Genomic DNA, 22,049 nt, shown 5'->3' on the forward strand with positions numbered 1-22,049 from the left:
TTGAAGTGAATGGGGGAGGGAAGCATTGTGAGGACTCTGTCTACTAGCAGTTCATGTCCCCTGAAATGTTCAGCTCACAAATGTAGTTTAGAACCAAAATTCAGTATACTGTATTCTTATATTGCCACCAGAATCAGAGTAGGACACACAGAGGTAAAGTAAAATAAAATATGGAGGAGATGGAGAGAAAGAAAATGGAGAAGTTACCAATAGCACTTAAACACAAGAGGGAAGGCACCCAGCGCTGATCTGATCCCGGTGAGATATATGCCCATAAAGGTATCTTTGAAAGCCTCCCTTACGTCAACCCACCGTCGTTTGTGAGTGACCACTTCAAAACATAAGGTCCTTCAGTGTGGAACCTCAGCGTGATTTACTGCAGAAGGCGTGTTCCTTTGTGAAGAGCAGATGCCGGGTTCTGGATTTGCATTTTGTTTCTCATAGTCAATAATTTTATCCAGAAAATCGCTATCAAAGTTTCCTGATATTTCCCTGAGACACTGCAGGCTGTGATCACTCAGGACATCTTTTTTTTCCAGCTCAGTAAAAACATCCCATAAACTCGTTACTTTCTCCAGAACAGCCAGAGGAAGCGCATATGCGAATATCGCCTTCACTTGTGCCAGTTTACTGTCAGGTAGAAAGCTTCCTGAGATCAAAGAGTAAACGTCATTGCATTGGGAGAGGCTGCAGTGAGGAGATTCATTTAGATCTTTTCCTTTCCACCACTGCAACACTCTCTGGTTCTAAGCTTCTTGCCAGCAGCGACTTCTCTTCCGTGGCCAGCTCTTCCTACTTCTTTTCTTATGGAAGTCCTCTTTCTCTCCCTGGAAGAGGACTTCCATAAGAAAAGAAGTAGGAAGAGCTGGCCATGGAAGAGAAGTCGCTGCTGACAAGAAGCTGAGGATCAAGAAGCTGAGGACCAGAGAGTGTTGCAGTGGTGGAAAGGAAAAGACCTAAACGAATCTCCCCACTGCAGCCTCTCCCAGTACCATGGCATTTACTCTTTGATCTCGGAAAGCTTGTACCTGACAGTAAACTGGCACAAGTGAAGGTGATATTCACATATGCGCTTCCTCTGGCTGTTCTGGAGAAAGTAATGAGTTTATGCGATGTTTTTACTGAGCTGGGAAAAAAAAGACATCCTGAGTGAGCACAGCCTGCAGAGTCTGAGGGAAATATCAGGAAGCTTTGAAAGCGATTTTCTGGATAAAATTATTGACTATCAAAGTTTCCTGATATTTCCCTCAGACACTGCAGGCTGTGATCACTCAGGACGTCTTTTTTTTCCCAGCTCAGTAAAAACATCCCATAAACTCGTTACTTTCTCCAGAACAGCCAGAGGAAGCGCATATGCGAATATCGCCTTCACTTGTGCCAGTTACTGTCAGGTACAAGCTTCCCGAGATCAAAGAGTAAACGCCATGGTGTTGGGAGAGGCTGCAGTGGGGAGATTCATTTAGGTCTTTTCCTTTCCACCACTGCAACACTCTCTGGTCCTCAGCTTCTTCATCCTCAGCTTCTTGCCAGCAGATACTTCTCTGCCATGGCCAGCTCTTCCTACTTCTTTTCTTATGGAAGTCCTCTTCCAGGGAGAGAAAGAGGACTTCCATAAGAAAAGAAGTAGGAAGAGCTGGCCACGGAAGAGAAGTCGCTGCTGGCATGAAGCTGAGGACCAGAGAGTGTTGCAGTGGTGGAAAGGAAAATACCTAAATTAATCTCCCCACTGCAGCCTCTCCCAACACCATGGTGTTTACTCTTTGATCTCAGAAATCTTGTACCTGACAGTAACTGGCACAAGTGAAGGCGATATTCGCATATGCGCTTCCTCTGGCTGTTCTGGAGAAAGTAACGAGTTTATGGGATGTTTTTACTGAGCTGGGAAAAAAAAGACGTCCTGAGTGAGCACAGCCTGCAGTGTCTGAGGGAAATATCAGAAAACTTTGAAAGCGATTTTCTGGATAAAATTATTGACTATGAGAAACAAAACGCAGTGCCAGAACCCGGCATCTGCTCTTCACAAAGGAACATGCCTTCTGCAGTAGATCACGCTGAGGTTCCACACTAAAGGACCTTATGTTTTGAAGTGGTCACTCACAAACGATGGTGGTTTGAAGTAAAGGAGGCTTTCAAATATACCTTTATGGGCATATATCTCACCGGTGTCAGAACAGCGCTGGGTGCCTTCCCTCTTGTGTTTAAGTGTATTTAGTGGATAAGGGATTGTTGATCCTTTGGATTTGGACCCCAGCAGCCGGTCTGTAAGCGCAAGTCACCACACACTTGTTTGTTTCTATAAAGTTACCCATAGCAACCAATCAGCTTTTGTCATTTTATAGCCCGTGCTAGATAAATGATAGCTAGAAGATGATTGGTTGCTATGGGTAACTTCACTTTCTCTCTCTTGAAGGTTGGCTATCTCTCCTCTGTAAACCCTTAGAATAGCCAACATTTCACAATTTACCCCATAATGTGTTCCGTGATTTATTTTTGTCGTGTATGTAACCAGTAACAGTTGACAATACATTACAATTGAGAATATACTGTATATACTTTGAAATAGCTGTCTTCTGGCTAAATAGTTACATTGGCAATACATTACAAATGAAAATAAAATATATACAGTACTGTGCAAAAGTTTTAGGCATGTGTTAATAGTTTATTTGTATCATTTAACAAAATGCAAAGTGAATGAACAGAAGAGAAATCTAATTTAAATTACTATTTGGTGTGACCACCCATTGCCTTCAAAACAGCATCAATTCTTCTAGGTACACTTGCACACAGTTTTTGAAGGAACTCGGCAGGGAGGTTGTTCCAAACATCTTGGAGAACTAACGACAGATCTTCTGTAGCTGTAGCTTACTCATATCCTTCTGTCTCTTCATGTAATCCCAGACAGACTTGATGATGATGAGATCAGGGCTCTGTGGGGGCCATATCATCACTTCCAGGACTCCTTGTTCTTCTTTACGCTGAAGATGGTTCTTAATGACATTGGCTGTATGTTTGAGGTCGTTGTTCTGCTGCAGAATAAATTTGGAGCCAATCAGACACCTCCCTGATGGTACTGCATGATGGATAAGTACCTGTCTGTATTTCTCGGCATTGAGGAAACCATTATTCCTGACCAATTCTTCAACTCCATTTACTGATATGCAGCCCCAAACTTGCAAGAAACCTCCACCATGCTTCACTGTTGCCTGGAGACACTCATTACTGTGCCGCAACATCATCAAGTCTGTCTGGGATTACATGAAGAAACAGAAGAATTTGAGCAGGAATACATCCACGTTAGATCTGTGGTTAGTTCTCCAAGATGTTTGGAACAACCTCCCTGCCGAGTTCCTTCAAAAACAAATGTGCAAGTGTACCTAGAAGAATTAAAGAATTGATGCTGTTTTGAAGGCAAAGGGTGGTCACACAAAATATTAATTTGATTTAGATTTCACTTCTGTTCATTCACTTTGCAGTTTGTTAATTGATAAAATAAACTATTAATACTTTTACTTTTGAAAGCATTCTTACTTTGCAGCATTTTTTCCATACCAGCCCAAAATTTTTGCACAGTACTGTGTATATATACACTATATATATATATATATATATATATATATATACACACATACATATCAGTAGTGCAATTGACAATACATTACAAATGAGAATATATATATATATATATATATACATATATATATATCCTCTAAATAGCTATCCTCTGCCTTAATAGTTACATTTGAAGATAAATAAATAAGCAGCAACCCCTTAATAGACAATTTGTCAATGCACAGGTATTCCATATTAGTCTAATAAGTGCAGACATCCGCTTGTATAATTCCCTGGTATCTCTCGTAATCAATGTTCACCCTGAACTAAAAGCCTGCGCGCTATTTGTGTCATGAATCTTGATTGATGAATTAGTACAACTGGTGCCAGTGATGTATAAGTGGATGGTCTATGAAAGCTTATTGATTTACATCTCACATGCAAATTTCTGACTAATTAAAAAGCCTTTGTCCTATTTTCAGTAAATACAAAGCATTTTTTTTTTTTTAAACTCGTTTCCCTTAATTTTACTCATCCTGAAAGAAAGCGACAGTACTATCTTAGAACAGAGGTGGAGAGTCTAGTAGCTGGGTTGTAGTAACACTAATCTGCTAAAAGTTATGTGTCAATGCATCGAAACGTAATGTATCAATGCTATTCACCACCAAAACTGTAAATGTGTTTTTTATTTTATTTTGTATGATGGGAGCCTGGCATTATTCATTATAAATTGGAACTGGCACTCAACAAATGTGGTATTGAATATCTACCAAGTAAGTCATCATTTAAGGACAGAGGGCGTGATTCAGACCCGCTCTTAAGCTGCCGCTCGTTCGCTCCGGGCGATGTTCGCACATCTGCGCATGCGTATGGGTCGTAATGCGCATGCGCAAACCAGTCTGTGCGGTCGGAAATCGCGTGTTCGCAAAATAGCGAGTGCCTGCTAATTTGAGTGACAGGATGAGGCGTTTGTGGGTGGTAACAGGGGAAGGTGCTTGAAAACGGGGAGTGGAGATCTGAACGCAGGCGTGCCAAACGGTCAAAATGGGCGTTTAATGGGAGTGCATAATTAACAAAGCAGCTTCATCGGCCACGTCACTTGGTTGTCTTTTAGCCTGAACTGCTCGTATGATTGCGGTAGGAAAATCCAACCACAAGCACTGCGAGCAGTTCAGACGCCTTTCAATGTACTCGATTAATCTAATAAATAGCGGAGATGACGTATGATGCGAACGACCAGGGGGCGTCTTTGCAAAATAGCGAGCGCATATTTTGTTCGCTCACTCAGACATAGAGGTGTCAACAGACCGCAAAGAGCGAGCGCTCTATTTAAATATTCGGCCCCTTTTTCTGAACGAGCGAGCGCAAATAGCGTCCGGCTCTGAATCAGGCCCAGAGTTTTTTGTATCTGCATAATGAAAGTGTAACATACAGAAATAGCTGCGTGTGATACAGCAGGGGTGCAGAGAGGGAGCGGTTTGCGGTTACTAATTATCCAGCCCAGGGCTTGTTCAAGGGTCCCGGCGGGGGACTGGACCAGCTGTTGAAGAGGACAAATGTAACTTGGAGGTTGCATGTTTACACCTCCAAGATTGGTCACGGCCCTCAGTATTGTCAGGATGCGGCCTGGAATCGGCCGTTACTTACACCTATGCCAACATCTCCGTGCTCCTAGGCGTGTGGATGCCAGGCCTAAGGTTATGTAGTGACTGAGTATTCTCCTCGGGGTCCGCCAGAATCCTCATGTGTGCGTCTTGGTACCATGAGAGTGGACATGGACACTGCCATGTTGGTTCATGTCATCTGACAAGAATCATCTAATGATAGCCTATGGTCGGTCAGCTGTCTCATTCGACCAATGACAAGCTACCTAAGGGTATTTAAACCTGACTCTTGGTGCAGGAAGTTGCCTGTGCAACTTAATTTCTCTTGTGGTTACTCGCTGAGACTGCATTCCAAGGCTCACACTTCTCTGAAGTATTTCTACTAGTTGCAAAACCTGAGTATAATATCTTTAATCAGCATCTGGATACTCACCAGTTAACATCTCTAATCAGCATCTGGGTGCTCACCAGTTAACATCTCTATTCAGCATCTGAATATTCACCGGTAAACACCTTTAATCAGCATCTGGGTGCTCACTAGTTTAACACCTCTATTCACTGTCTGAATACTCATCAGTTGACATCTCTATTCAGCGTCTGAGATCACTGATGGCTGTCATCACTACCCTGTATCCGGAGTCATTCCAGTTACACTGCTATTGAGTATCTGGACACTGATCACCTTGCAAATACCTCCTAGCTATATCATCGCTAGTTTGAGTGTGACTGCTGACACCCGTTCCTTACCACCTGTGTCTGGTCCTCTAGTGAACTGTGTTCTTTTGTCTTCTGCTTTTCCCAGATACCTACTCTAAGGGCTGCGACCTGTTCACTCGGTGCTGCAAAAACCCATATCCCGCTTGGAGGGGTCACTGGTGAACACCACTGAGTGGATTAAACTCCGCGCCCTGGACTAGGACTCATAAACATCTGGGAATAGTTTATGAGGAAGACCTACATCCAACCACCCCGTCTCCTGCCTCCAATCCACCTTAGACCCCCCGGCTACTGAACCCAAATCTGAGGATCAAACATCCCTGGGTCTGATAAGTATCACCTGGGCCCACCATATGTTTAGATTTTTTTGCATTGCAGAGTATGATACACCAGCGCTACGAGACATTCTGCATCAGCCCTGTAATTTATGGAATAGTTGAGCAAATTTTAAGCACATTTATTTGTTTAAAAAAGTTCAATATATTACCGGACCGTTTCTAGTGAGGAAAGTCACCCCCGCATTTAATTATTGTAATTTTTTATGATGATGCCTGTTAAAAATGTCTGATAGATGTGTCTCTATAATAGGATATATCACAGTCTTGCATACTATTCTTTGGCCAATTGGCAATCAAGGAAGTGACTCCTGTCTATAAACCAGGCATCATCATCCTTGATGTAGTCCGAGTGATGAAACGTATAGAGTGGCCTCCTGCGTGGCATTCTCCGGTGGATGGAATTCTGGACCTCATTCAGAGTCGGTCGAAGCGGCCGCACGGTACGCCACCGATGTTTGCTAAACTGCGCATGCATTAAGTTCACAAACTAGCCGCTACGATCAGAAATTTCTCTCTCCTTGAACACAGCCAGGTCGGTAGTTTGAGTGACAGATTGAGGCGTTTGTGGGTGGTAACAGGGGAAGATGCTTGAAAACGGGGGAGTGGAGATCCGAACGCAGGCGTGCCTAATTATGCGAACAGCGTTTTATAGGAGTGCATAATTAACAAAGTAGCGTCATGGCACACGTGACATGGGAGGTTTTTACACTGACATGATCGTAGAGCTTAAGAGAGGGTATGGTCAACCTTAAGCTCTACGACCAGTTCCAATGGTGCCCGATGGTCTCAATTAATCCTTTTATGCCCAGAGATGACGTGTAATGCGTACGAGAAGGGGGCATATTTTTTGTCTTCCGGCCGCTTCCTCCCCTTGGTCGGCCAGCTGCCGATCCGATCTTAGGGATGCAACATGCGAGTGCATAATTTGCATATCCGGACCCTTTTCCCGTACGACCGTGTGGCCACTTCAACCAACTCTGAATAAGGTCCTCTGACCCCTGAGTAGACATTTTATAGAGTTGTGATTTAAAAAAAAAAAATTAATATCCACAGTATCACACTACGGTAGCCTGCCGTGGCATGCGATCTGCTATAAGGCTCTATGGGGATGCCTTGTCAGCACTGAATAATTGTGTGGATCCATACTGGATGTTTGAATATATCATCTGATATGCCTAATGTGATGTACTGTGTATATGTAAACTTGGATAGATAGATAGATAGATAGATAGATAGATAGATAGATAGATAGATAGATAGATAGATAGATAGATAGATAGATAGTACAAAATAGTGCCACTTATGGGACTGTTAATAAATGATGATACAGACACTCACTGTAGATCCAACATTTTCGAGGTATATATATAATCACTCCAAATATGGGTGGCACTCTGGGACTTGGAAGCATTAGCAAAAGTACAATATTGTAATAGACTCCAACTTCTCAGCATTATTCAAAAGCCATATTCAGGGATAACATCACATCTGAAAAGGTGCAGTTGTTACCTTAAACACCCTTCCCTTTAAAACACCCAGGTGCAGAGAGTAATCAGCTCCACATGGTGAGTCCAGACCCCTACCATGATATCAGGAAGGGTTGCAACTCTCCCCTAGCAACAACTGCTGGCCTTTGATTGACAGATCTCAGCTGTGGATCTGACCTGACAGAGGATGAGCGACTGCATTTCCTCCCAGTGTCAGAAGCGAGTGAATAAAATGTTTTGTGTATTTCATTAGTTCATGTCTGCACAGTCCAAAAGGATTAATTTACCATCTTAATGTAATATACCTACGAGTGAGTTACTTAGCAACTGGTTGGTTTCCTCCTGATAAGTATCTCCTGCAAGTATTAGCGGGTTTTCTCAAATGATTTATCTAGCTGGAAGTGATCCCTATAAAAACCAACATTTATGGGCAAGTGGAACCCCCCCTCTCCTCTCTGTGTTTGTCTATGAGATGACTGCTCTCACAGTCAAGATGGGCTGCTAAAAACTAGGAAACTTTCCACGACCATGTCCCTGGTTCTCCCTTTTGTTTGTAACAGCTGTCACCAAAACTCCCTTCTGTGCCATTCATACAGTACGTGACTTAGGGCTCTGTTTTCTAAGCAGTGTTAGGAGACAGAGTGAAAAGTGATAAGGTGCCAGCCAATCAGCTCCCAACTGCCATCTCACAGGCTGTGTTTGAAAAATGACAGTTAGGAGCTGATTGGCTGGCGCCTTATCACTTTTCACACTGTCTCCTAACACTGCTTAGTAAACAGACCCCTTAATTTGTTTCCTTTTCACAACTTTTACTGGCAATGTTCTCAGACCGTTTCTGACCATTACACAAAAATATCAAAGAAGAATCTGAGATAAGTGGTGCTCTATTTGTATTTAGGGGTCTATTTACTAAGCAGTGTTAGGAGACAGACTGAAAAGTGATAAGAAAGTGATAAGGTACCAGCCAATCAGCTCCCAACTGTCATCTCACAGGCTGTGTTTGAAAAATGACAGTTGGGAGCTGATTGGCTGGCACCTTATCACTTTCTTATCACTTTTCACTCTGTCTCATAACACTGCTTAGTAAATAGACCCCTTAGTCTTATGCTGGGTACACACTGGCAGATATATTGGTTGATCCACCGATCGCCCGTACACAAGCAGCAGCAGCCGCGGGGCGGGGTATGGGTCCGCCCCCATCCCGCCCTCCCGGCAAGCAGGACCTTCAGCTGACTGGAAGATGATGGTCGTTCAGTGTATATGAACGACCATCATCTACAGATATATCTGCAGATCACTCGATTTGCAGATAAACTGTATATCTTTGCATTGTGTACCCACCTTTAGAGGAATGGGAACCAGAAATTAAATTCTAAATAAAGATATGTTGATGTGCATTATACTGGTTTGTATTCATAGAAAAAAAAAAGACAACATTTGTATATAAGAGAAAGTGATAGGTGTTTGTGATACAAAGTACAATGTTCTAATAAAAAAATATATATACAGTAAGTGTATGCATTTGGGGCTGTAAACAATTTATCATGTGATTGGCACTTATTGTTGAGATTTTTGCAGAATAAAGACTTTGCCTTATTGCTTTATGGATTTTTCTCCTCTAGAGTGCTTCACTTCAATATAGCGTTCTGATGAATAGTCCTCCATGTTTTACTAGCTATTAGCGCTGCTACAATATAAATACTATATTTTCATCATTATAATATGTAATCTGTGTGACTTATATCAAATTGTTTTCCTATTTACTATATTTATGTCAGATAAGCAATGTATTAATTGTGGCTCCAGAAGTGGAAGTCTATAATGCTTTTCCTTCCCATTCAGCACAAATATAATGATTTTTGTAAGCACATTGAAACAAATGTATTTTTTTGCCTTTTGTTTTATTTAGGTCACATGTGGAAAGTGAAACACAATCAGGAAAAATAAAAAACTCTCACAAATTATTATTTTGTTTTATCTTTGCTCCATCTATTGCTACCCAGCAAATATTCAAACCAACAAAAATCCTTGTCCATGGCTACAGGCTCAAAGTGATTCGTTTGATTAACAAAAATGATAATAAAAGATAACACATTTTACTGTTCGTGCAATAGAGAAAATTATTTTTACCTAATAAAGCAGAGGTTCCCAAACGCGGTCCTCAAGGCTGCCCAACAGTTCATTGCTATCCATGGTTGAGCACAGGTGGTTAAACCAAATTGACTAAGGTACAAATTAAATCACCTGTGCTCAACCATGGTTATCTCTAAAACCTGAACTGTTGGGGAGCCTTGAGGACCGTGTTTGGGATCCTCTGTAATGAACAGTTTTAGTACCAGTACAGATTCCTATATTTTTAGTAGTTAAACAGCTCTTAACTCCACTTCTAACTGCAAAAATAATAAGCTAATGTCTCTGATTTAGAATAATCCCACATACAAGTACCTCATTTCCTACAGGTTTTTTTTTCTAAAGGTCAATTTTAATCGATTCAAACTCGATCATAATTGATCAACATCGATGTTGTGTTTCTGGGGCTAAATCACTCAGGATGTAGTCAGCATCCCGGCGTGCGGAATACCGATGGTCTAAATACCAGTGCCAGAATCCTGACAGTGTCGGGATCCCGGCTCCAGTATCCCAACTGCTGGCATCCCAAAGGTAAGTATCGGGGGTTAGGTATAGGTTTAGGGGTTAGAGTTATCAAACTAAGGAGGGAGTGTTCAGTTAGGGTGTAGGGAGGGGGAGGTTAGGGTTAGGCACCAGGGAGGGAGTGTTAGGGTGTAGGGAGGGGGAGGTTAGGATTAGGCACCAGGGAGGGAGTGTTAGGATTAGGCACCAGGGAGGGAGTGTTAGGGTTAGGGTAGGGGTTAGGGTTAGTGGTAGTATACTTACCTACCTCTGTCGAGATTATCACTGTCGGATGCCACTGTCGGTATTCAGACCAGCGACATCCCGACCGCCGGGAATTCATACCTAACCCAAATCACACATTTACTCATACTTAATAAAAATCTAAAATTGTCTGTTAGTAAATGTGTGATTTAGCCCCAGAAGCATAACATCGATGTTAATCAGTTTTGATTGATCTTTATTGATTTTAAATTGATCAAAATCAACCATTAGTAAGTATATCCCAAAGAGAGAGAAGGAGAAATACAAAGAGAGAGAGAGAGGAGAAATACAAAGAGAGAGAGAGGGAGAGGAGAAATACAAAGAGAAAGAGAGAGAGAGAAATACAAAGAGAGAGAGAGGGAGGAGAAATACAAAGAGAGAGAGAGAGAGGGGGAGAGGAGAAATACAAAGAGAGAGAAGGAGAAATACAAAGAGAGAGAGGGAGAGGAGAAATACAAAGAGAGAGAGAGAGGGGGAGAGGAGAAATACAAAGAGAGAGAAGGAGAAATACAAAGAGAGAGAGAGGGAGAGGAGAAATACAAAGAGAGAGAGAGAGAGAAGAGAAATACAAAGAGAGAGAGAGGAGAAATACAAAGAGAGAGAGAGGGAGAGGAGAAATACAAAGAAAGAGAGAGAGAGAGAGGAGAGATACAAAGAGAGAGAGAGAGAGAGAGGAGAAATACAAAGAGAGAGAGAGAGGGAGAGAGAGAGAGGAGTAATACAAAGAGAGAGAGAGAGGAGAAATACAAAGAGAGAGAGAGGAGAAATACAAAGAGAGAGAGAGGGGGAGAGGAGAAATACAAAGAGAGAGAGAGAGAGGGGGAGAGGAGAAATACAAAGAGAGAGAGAGAGAGAGAGGAGAAATACAAAGAGAGAGAGAGAGAGAAGGAGAGGAGAAATACAAAGAGAGAGAGAGAGGAGAAATACAAAGAGAGAGAGAGAGAGAAGGAGAGGAGAAATACAAAGAGAGAGAGAGAGAGAGAGAGAGAGAGAGAGGAGTAATACAAAGAGAGAGAGAGGAGAAATACAAAGAGAGAGAGAGGAGAAATACAAAGAGAGAGAGAGGGGGAGAGGAGAAATACAAAGAGAGAGAGTGAGAGAGAGGGAGAGGAGAAATACAAAGAGAGAGAGAGAAGGAGAGGAGAAATACAAAGAGAGAGAGAGGGAGAGAGAGAGAGGAGTAATACAAAGAGAGAGAGAGAGAGAGAGAGAGAGAGAGGAGAAATACAAAAAGAGAGAGAGGAGAAATACAAAGAGAGAGAGAGAGGAGAAATACAAAGAAAGAGAGAGAGAGAGAGAGGGAGAGGAAAAATACAAAGAGAGAGAGAGAGAGAGAGAGGAGAAATACAAAGAGAGAGAGAGTGGGGGAGAGGAGAAATACAAAGAGAGAGAATGAGAAATAGAAAGAGAGAGAGAGGGAGAGGAGAATTACAAAGAGAGAGAGAGAGAGAGAAGAGAAATACAAAGAGAGAGAGGGGAGAAATACAAAGAGAGAGAGAGAGAGGGAGAGGAGAAATTCAAAGAGAGAGAGAGAGAGGAGAAATACAAAGAGAGAGAGAGAGAGAGATGAGAAATACAAAGAGAGAGAGAAGGAGAGAAGAAATACAAAGAGAGAGAGAGAGAGATGAGAAATACAAAGAGAGAGAGAGGGAGAGAGAGAGAGAGGAGTAATACAAAGAGAGAGAGAGAGAGAGAAGGAGAGGAGAAATACAAAGAGAGAGAGAGGGGGAGAGGAGAAATACAAAGAGAGAGAGAGGGAGGGAGTGGAAAAATACAAAGAGAGAGAGAGAGAAAGAGAGAGAGAGAGAGAGAGAGAGAGGAGAAATACAAAGAGAGAGAGAGAAGGAGAGGAGAAATACAAAGAGAGAGAGAGAGGGAGAGAGAGAGGAGTAATACAAAGAGAGAGAGAGAGAGAGAGAGAGGAGAAATACAAAGAGAGAGAGAGAGAGAGAGAGAGAGAAGAGAAATACAAAGAGAGAGAGAGGAGAAATACAAAGAGAGAGAGAGAGAGAGGGGGAGAGGAGAAATACAAAGAGAGAGAAGGAGAAATACAAAGAGAGAGAGGGAGAGAGAGAGGCATAATACAAAGAGAGAGAGAGAGGAGAAATACAAAGAGAGAGGAGAAATACAAAGAGAGAGAGAGAGAGAGAGAGAGAGGAGAAATGCAAATAGAGAGAGAGAGAGAAGAGAAATACAAAGAGAGAGAGGGGAGAAATACAAAGAGAGAGAGAGGGAGAGGAGAAATACAAAGAGAGAGAGAGAGGATAAATACAAAGAGAGAGAGAGAGAGAGAGAGAGAGATGAGAAATACAAAGAGAGAGAGAAGGAGAGGAGAAATACAAAGAGAGAGAGAGAGATGAGAAATACAAAGAGAGAGAGAGGGAGAGAGAGAGAGGAGTAATACAAAGAGAGAGAGAGAGAGAGAAGGAGAGGAGAAATACAAAGAGAGAGAGAGGGGGAGAGGAGAAATACAAAGAGAGAGAGAGGGAGGGAGTGGAAAAATACAAAGAGAGAGAGAGAGAGAGAAAGAGAGAGAGAGAGGAGAAATTCAAATAGAGAGAGAGAAGGAGAGGAGAAATACAAAGAGAGAGAGAGAGGGAGAGAGAGAGGAGTAATACAAAGAGAGAGAGAGAGAGGAGAAATACAAAGAGAGAGAGAGAGAGAGAGAGAGAGAAGAGAAATACAAAGAGAGAGAGAGAGGAGAAATACAAAGAGAGAGAGAGAGAGGGGGAGAGGAGAAATACAAAGAGAGAGAAGGAGAAATACAAAGAGAGAGGGAGAGAGAGAGAGGCGTAATACAAAGAGAGAGAGAGAGGAGAAATACAAAGAGAGAGAGAGAGGAGAAATACAAAGAGAGAGAGAGAGAGAGAGAGAGAGAGAGAGAGAGGAGAAATGCAAAGAGAGAGAGAGAGAGAGAGAGAGAGAAGAGGAATACAAAGAGAGAGAGAGGAGAAATACAAAGACAGAGAGAGGGAGAGGAGAAATACAAAGAGAGAGGGAGAGAGGGGGAGAGGAGAAATACAAAGAGAGAGAAGGAGAAATACAAAGAGTGAGAGAGAGGGAGAGAGAGAGAGGAGTAATACAAAGAGAGAGAGAGAGAGAGAGGAGAAATACAAAGAGAGAGAGAGGAGAAATACAAAGAGAGAGAGAGAGGGGGAGAGGAAAAATACAAAGAGAGAGAGAGAGAGAGGGAGAGGAAAAATACAAAGAGAGAGAGAGAGAGGAAAAATACAAAGAGAGAGAGAGAGAGAGAGAGGAGAAATACAAAGAGAGAGAGAGAGAGAGAGGAGAAATACAAAGAGAGAGAGAGGGAGAGAGAGAGAGAGAGAGGAGTAATACAAAGAGAGAGAGAGGAGAAATACAAAGAGAGAGAGAGGAGAAATACAAAGAGAGAGAGGGGGAGAGGAGAAATACAAAGAGAGAGAGAGAGGGAGAGGAAAAATACAAAGAGAGAGAGAGAGAGAGAGGGAGAGGAGAAATACAAAGAGAGAGAGAGAAGGAGAGGAGAAATACAAAGAGAGAGAGAGAGAGAGAGAGGGGGGGGAGAGGAGAAATACAAAGAGAGAGAGAGAAGGATAGGATAAATACAAAGAGAGATAGATAGATAGATAGATAGATAGATAGATAGCTATGAGATAGATAGATAGATAGATAGATAGATAGATAGATAGATAGATAGAGAACCAGGGAGAATATAAGTGCTGCACAAAATAGTGTAAACAATCTTAGTGCACATAAGGGCCCAGGTAAATTCATCAGGGTACATATATATATAATAAAGACTAAACAGTTTCACCATTAAAGCATGGTAGGTGCAGATTTTCCATCTGAGTATGGTCTCCAATGTGGGAGATTAAGGGGTATATTTACTAAAGACAGAGTGTTTAGAGGTGGAGATGTTGCCCATAGCAACCAGTCAGATTCTACTTAACATTTATCTGGCACCTTGTACAAGATAATAGCTAGAATCTGTCTGGCTACTATGGGCAACATCTCCACTTCAAAAATCTCTCACTTTAGTAAAATTACCCCTAACAGGGGTATTCAATTTGATGCAAAAATTTCGGAATCGGCGATATATTATAGCCGATGACGTCATTTTTGCCGATTTCAATTATCCCCGTATTCAATTTCAAAGACTTTTCACAGGTTTAAAAAGTCTTTGAAAAAAAATGGGGATAACTTTTCACCACTGAATAGGTGGCGAAAAAAAGTGCAGAATTGGGGTTTAGGGGTGCAGGCTTAAAAAAATAGCCTGCACCCCTGGGAATGACATTTAAAAATAAAAGTTTTAAAAAAAAATAGGGACACCCAAAAAAAATGTATTTAAAAATTGGGGTAAAAAAAAATAGGAAAAAACTGTTTAAAAATAGGGAAATAGGATCAGGGGTATTCTGTAAGTATGCGACAGGTGTATTCTAGAATAGATTATTAGCGGCAGGTGCATTTTTGCAGAATATAAAAAAAATTACTTTAGGGACATAAAAATATGCTAGTACCCATTTTCATGTGCACCAAATTTGATGAGACCACTTAAAAAAATAAAAAAATATAACCTAAGTGCTCTTCTGCATCACTTCTTCAACGTCGGGAACAAAACACCTGCCGCGGCTATTTAAAACCCTGAATTTCATTTGCAGGCTAAAACGGGGGTACCAAGAGTGATCCCCATGTTTTGATTGCTTTAGGGCGGTCCTACAATTTATTCCAGGTAAATCCCGTTTTTTTTCGCCGATCCTATTTCGCCGGCTGCCGTTTTCGTAGCTTTGAAATTGAATACGGGGATAAAGCAGGCGCGCGCCCAATACTTTATCCCAGGAAAAGCACCGATGTGGAGCGAAAAGTCCATCATGGACTTTTCGCTCCAATATTGAATACCCCTCTAAGTGTCTATCTATGCAACCATTAATAGCAACACGCCCGCGAAGCTCCCACAACAGGCCCATTATATGGACCATCTACATGCATCTGAATACTCACCTCCCTGTCACCTCCCAGTCACCGCCAATACATTTTCAATACACTTCTGTGTGCGTTCGTCTGATACTACTACCGCAAATCTGTACAAACCCAAACAGGACACATGCACGGTGTGAATTAGACACATGAGCAGTAAATAGAAAATCACTCGACTGCATTCAGAATCAGGCCCATTATCCTTTTCATGCCTGCTCGCCGAGAGCTTTGTTCTCTTAGTGGCTGCAATGTGCCGTTCCGGAATGACAAATCATGGCCAGCAACATCTCTGCTTTTGCATCGCGCCCCGTCCAGGTGCGCAGGAAATGTAGTAATGGTACCTTAACTGGCAAATATTTGCACAACTGTACATCATGGTGATGTTCAACACCGCATTGCCCGTAATTGAGTTACCCTATTAATTTCAATCATCCGATCTCTCAGTGTGTCACCTGTATTTGCACCAAACCACTAAGGAGATTAGATGTAAAAAAAAAGTATTGTTACAAATATAAACCTCATTTAAAGAACTCAATAACGTGTTTGTTCTTAGCCTTAGCGCAAAGCGGCCTCTTGTACTTGTCAAGCCCCGTTGTTGGTTTGAATTTAATAAAAACACAGACTATACAATACTGAAATGCTTAATCATCCAAATTTCTCGTAATTGTCCTCAAACCCAATTCTTCACGTTATTATACAACCAAAGTAAATTTTGTTGCGAAGACCCCAAATTCTCAGCATATTTACTCTAGAAATGCAATTTCTAAAGCTTTCAGCCAAGAAAGACTAATTACTATTCATTTAAACAGTAGCCGAGATGCACAGATCATTATTAAATATGCATGTTTTTATCATTTTTAATAGAGTATAAAAGTGGATACTACATTTTGTGGAAATGATTGGAAATGGGTATAATGAAGACTGCGCTAGTTTATATATACGGCTTACTTTGTCTTTGTCGGTAGATTTTATGCACCTACAGTAGTCTAAGAGATTTTTTGTTGGATATTTCACCAAACAGTTGAAACAATTATAATTATATTTTTCTTACCTAGACTTCTAAGCACTTTTATTACTTACATAGAATATAAATATCTCCAAGTGGACCAACACACCCTCTCTGCTATATCATTTTAAACCATCCTGCCTTAGTAAGCATTGCCCTTCCCTCTATATTATGCCTCAATGAGATGGACCACAAGGTTTACATTCTTACATAACAACAACAGATAGGACCTTCGGTGGCTGGACAGCTGAGCTTGTGAGTGTAGAGCAGGTCCATCCTTTGGAAGTTTCTCGTCTCTTTCAATCTTCTTTATACCAGAAGGAAATTGCTAGGGCTCACAAGCTGGTCCACAGAGAGGGACACCCAAGACTGTGCATACCTACTTGATAAATACCTATGCAAAGCATGCAGATTAGGAGGGGTGTGAGTGGACACACATATTGGAGGGTAGTGGTCCAGAAGGGAGCCATGGATGGGAGACCCATCCAGCCTTCACCATAATATCCACCACGAGGAGGCCCATACCCAAGGCTGTGCATACCATACTTGACAAATGCCTATGCAGAGCACGCAGATTAGGAGGGGTGTGAGTGGTTACACATATTGGAGGCAAGTAGTCCAACAGGGGTCCATGGATAGGAGATCCATCGGCCATCAACTTAATATCCACCACCAGGTGTATCCTTGCACAAAGGGAGGAGATGAAAACAAGGATGTAGTCATTGTGATGTTGTGAACTAGTGAGGGAGAGCGTCCCTGGTCCTTTAAAACTTAAGTAATCCATTGTTTACATTTTTTGTTAATAAAATCTCACTGTAAAGATAGAGGGCCCTGATCCAGAGCCGCTCACTGCTGGCGAGCGCTCGCTCAGAATCAGGGCGTGTTCTCCAGCCCGCTCGCAAAGGTGTGGGTGACCACCCACAGCTTGTTCAAGCAGCCTGGAGTCCATCGCAATTATCACGACCATCGGGCTTGCGACGAGACCCGGTGGTAGGGACTCGGCTCCCACAAGCCCGAGTGGACTTCCTGCTCTAAAAGAGCAGGAAGTCCACTACTGACATCACTAGTGATGTCACTGGGGCCACCCACAAACGCCTGGCGTGCCTAAGGGAACACCTGTGTTTGTGCAGCCACCCCCCTCCCTGCCTTCAAAACGGGGCGAGCTGTCACTCACCATCGACAGCTGCCCCGTCGTGTCACGAGACCCGTAGCAACTGAGCTGAAGTCGCAGGATGGGTCTCGCGCATGCACACGCTGGAGGCGGCGTATGCACAGTGGGGGACCATCGACCTGCTTGCAAGCACTGTGCGCTTGCGAGCGGGTCTGAGTCAGGCCCAGAGTTGTGTCACATTTGGGATCTTAGAGAGCCAAATATAATCTTTAATCCTGGGATCGGAATGAAGCTATAGTGTCTAGCCAAGGATTCTATTACACTATTAAACATTGTTTTCCTTTTGTGTTTTACATCCTTATAGTGACATTGTGATGACTTGAAATCTTAAACTGATCCATGTGCTATGGGATTCAAAGATATCTGACATATGTCTGCAGTGATTAATGTCTTGTAAGGGCAACACAAAGAGGTATTTCCTAGGAGTGATTCAAAGATACCTAATATATACCTATAAAGGTCAGCGTCTTGTAAGTACATTCCCTGCCGAGTGGTGGCACTTTGAATTATTTTATATAAATAGTGTAAGAGGGATGTATTTGGTAAGTGGAGTTATCATGCGCTCTTTTGCATGCTCACTGATTTTCAGATACTGTATTCTACAACTATGCCCCGTATGCACTTTGAGGCGAAAAGTCCCGGACTTTTCACCTGCCGGACTTTCCACCTACATCGCATGTTTTTGGAGAAAACACTTTCCGCGCGCGCACCCGCTTTTCGCCCTATTCAATTTCAAAGGATGTGAAAACGGCACCCGGCAAAACTGAAACAGGCGAAAAGTCCTACAGTATAATGACACATTCTCGTCAATAACCTGGACAGCTGTCAATATGGCCCACCTTAAAAATCCACTTTTTTGTACAATAGAAAAGCTGGAGACAGATAAGAATTCTTGGAAAATGCACAAGTTTAACGTATCATCCAACCTCTATTCCATAGGACAAAACTCTAATTTTTTTTTTCAGATTTAATCAAACTTAACATTTTGCAAATGAAAATATGCCTTAGCGATGGCATTTTCCCTTTCCATGTAATAATTATTGTCTGGCCACCGGTGATAGAGGACTTTGGCATTTTTCTTGACTGACAAAATATTATTTTGACACCACATTATGCAAATTATTTGTAGTTTAACAATCTTAGCAGAACCATTCATTCTACAGGTTCAGTACTGTCTTATAATGGTGCCAGATGCTGGATGGGATATGGCGGATGGAAAACAGCTTTATGAGGATAGGACAGACAAAGTTGGCATCATACAGGCATTTTAGAGTGGAAAGCTGTTTTAGACAGAAAACATGGTGCTAAATGACGCGGATATCCTACAGAACAGCTCTCAATCAGTTTGTGTTATAATTTGACTTTAAAAGACTGCTCAGTTTTAAATAATATGCAACAGTAACAATAAAGGTAGGGTTGACCTAATATATAGTAAGCAGCTTGCGTTCAGATTATCTATAACTATTGGGGAAACTGTTTCTTGTATATAACATCTAGGATTGCAGTTGTCTGGCTGTGTTTCTTATTTATATCTCCCTTGCAAACAAAATGTAAGAACTCTCTGGGTCTCACATTGAAGATACCGTCAGCAGAGCTAATGGTAAAACACATTGGTGTCAGGTGAAGATTGTGATCTATTAGGAAATTGATACAATAAGTAAAGTTGTGTCCTTTTATAATATAGCCTCTGTGGCACCAAACAGCTCCACTCGGGTCCCTGGCGCCTTGGATGTATTGAGCTTTCTTTTCGCTAAAAATGTGTGACTTACAGGATTGGCGCAAATAAAATATCTAGAAGTGACAAAGGTGTATTTGTAGTGTACGCAGACCCTGGGACTTGTGATAATAATGCCCCTTACACATAATTCCCAAAGTAATAATGCCCCTTACATATAATTCCCAAAGTAATAATGCCCCTTACATATAATTCCCAAAGTAATAATGCCCCTTACATATAATTCCCAAAGTAATAATGCCCCTTACATATAATTCCCAAAGTAATAATGCCCCTTACATATAATTCCCAAAGTAATAATGCCCCTTACACACTATGCCCACAGTAATATTTTCCCTTACACATAATACCCACAATAATAGTGCCACTTACACATAATGCCCATAGTAGTAATGCTCCTTACACACTATACCCACAGTAATAATTCCCCCTTACACATAATGCCCACAGTATTAATGCCCGCAGTAATAATGCCCATAGTAGTAATGCCCCTTACACATAATGCCCATAGTAATAATAATGCCCCTTACACATAATGCCCACAGTAATAATGCCCCTTACACATAATGCCCATAGTAGTAATGCCCCTTACACATAATGCCCATAGTAGTAATGCCCGTTACACATAATGCCTATCGTAATAATGCCCCTTACACATAATGCCCATAGTAGTAATGCCCCTTACACACTATGCCCACAGTAATATTGATTCACGTCTTATGGCATAAATACATACTAGAGGACTAGAGATGTGCGCTACTAAGCAGTAGTGTTCTAGTTTTGGATCTGGATTTTTTTTTTAAATAGATAAAAAGTTTTTAAAACAGATAAAATCCTGTCTTTATGAAATCCAAAACCCGAAATTCAGATCTAAAATTTTAATTCCGAACCATGAAAAGATCAGAACCTTTAACTCGGATTTACACAAATTCACAAAACTCTGGTGGATTCTTATTTCTGGAGAACCGAACCGCACATCTCTAATGAGGACACATCTGTTTGCCTGATGTAACAGACAATTCCAAAAACAACTATAAGTACAGTAGTTCTTGGTCAAAACGTTGTATGGCAGCTTTACCTTCCCTGACATTAAGGAGCATTTGTTCCAGTCTCACCAGTATGACCTCAATAAACTCATAATCCTACATGGAATGGGTATGATATCCCGACACTGGTGATGCCGGATGTCAATATATAGACAACGGCATCCCGATGGTGACAATCCCAACAGGGGAACAGTAAGTAGTGTTCCCCTGTCCAATTACCCCCTAACTCTTGTTGCCTGCACCCTGCTACTAACACCCAACATACCCCACACCCTTACCCTAACCTCCCCCTGGTGGTGCCTGAACCTAACCCCCCCTGTCTTGAACCTAACCCTATCCTCCCCCCTCCCGCAGCCTATGCCTAACTCCCCCAGGGGCACCTAACACCCCCCCCCCCCAAACTGCGGCTAACACCTACCCGGCTCTGATATATTGAAGTTCGCAATGCTGGCTATCGGGATTCCGCCATCTTCAGCCATGCCATGATTCCGGCTCCGTCTTCCCACGCTGATCGAGATTCAATATATAGACAGTCGGCAACCTTGGTGTCGATATATTAACCGCATCCCTCCTACATAATACTATGTATGACTATAATATGTGTAGAAGTGAACACTGTGCCCTTTCATTATATTATACTGTATGAGTTAAAAAAGAATAGTGAAAGCATCTTAACACCGATACAACCACCCAAACTACGCAAATAGTTCTCCAGCGCTTGACAGTTTAACTGTTTATTTTTTTTTGCCGTTATGTAAATTGCCCATAACTGAAATTTATTTTTGAATCATTCGGTACTTGTATAATATATAATGGTACGTTATCTCTATCCTAGGCTTAGTACATCTACCTCTAAGTGATCATACTGTAAATGCTCCTCCTCATCCAACATACATGAGTGTCATATAACAAATGGACACAATATAAAACAATCTATATTTGCAGATGATTATGGTGACATAACCCCACAAACATGAAATTACTTTCTACAATCTATTTTCAGAAACCGATTAGAAATTAATTTGTATCAAGGGGTAACGATAGACAGTAAACAGCCAGAAGCAGCTGCTTTTCAGCGTGCACATAAAACACATTACACATTGCCTGATAAATATACTTTATTATAGGCCTGTTCTGTCAATTGAAATCAAATTAATTTGCCATCACAATACACAGAATCTTCATACAAACTAAGCAGTAGAGTAACCACAAAAGCCATAGGCATTCCATTAGCGATGACCCACTCCTTAAACCAACATGGGATTCGTATTTAAACTTGTTATAATGTTTCAGATCTTGAAAAGACAGAAAACAACAGTGTAATAATGTGACAGCGATAGCTGAATGTAATTTTTATTGAGATGGATTGAAACCTATTTGCTATGATATTTGCTTTTAATAATTAAATTTTTCAAACACAGTAGAGAGAGAGACATCAATATTTTATTACCAAACTTTTCCATTTTATGTTACATTAGTTTGCTCTGCCTGTCTGTCTTTTCAACATCCCGATGACACTTTTGCATATGATTGAATTCAATTTGA

General features: G+C 41.6%; 1 long non-coding RNA gene across 1 annotated transcript in view; it reads right to left on the reverse strand.

Moving 5' to 3' along the window:
* The window catches only part of LOC148520543 (uncharacterized), a 75,229-nt gene extending 65,328 nt beyond the window's left edge, over positions 1–9,901 (reverse strand). Inside the window, exon 1 of the long non-coding RNA XR_015878861.1 lies at positions 9,826–9,901. This is a non-coding gene — a long non-coding RNA (uncharacterized LOC148520543). The remainder of the gene's footprint in view (positions 1–9,825) is intronic.
* Positions 9,902–22,049: the final 12,148 nt, after the last annotated feature.

The sequence above is a fragment of the Taudactylus pleione genome, unplaced genomic scaffold, assembly GCF_031769625.1.
Source record: "Taudactylus pleione unplaced genomic scaffold, aTauple2 ptg000174l, whole genome shotgun sequence".
NCBI classification, from domain to species: domain Eukaryota; kingdom Metazoa; phylum Chordata; class Amphibia; order Anura; family Myobatrachidae; genus Taudactylus; species Taudactylus pleione.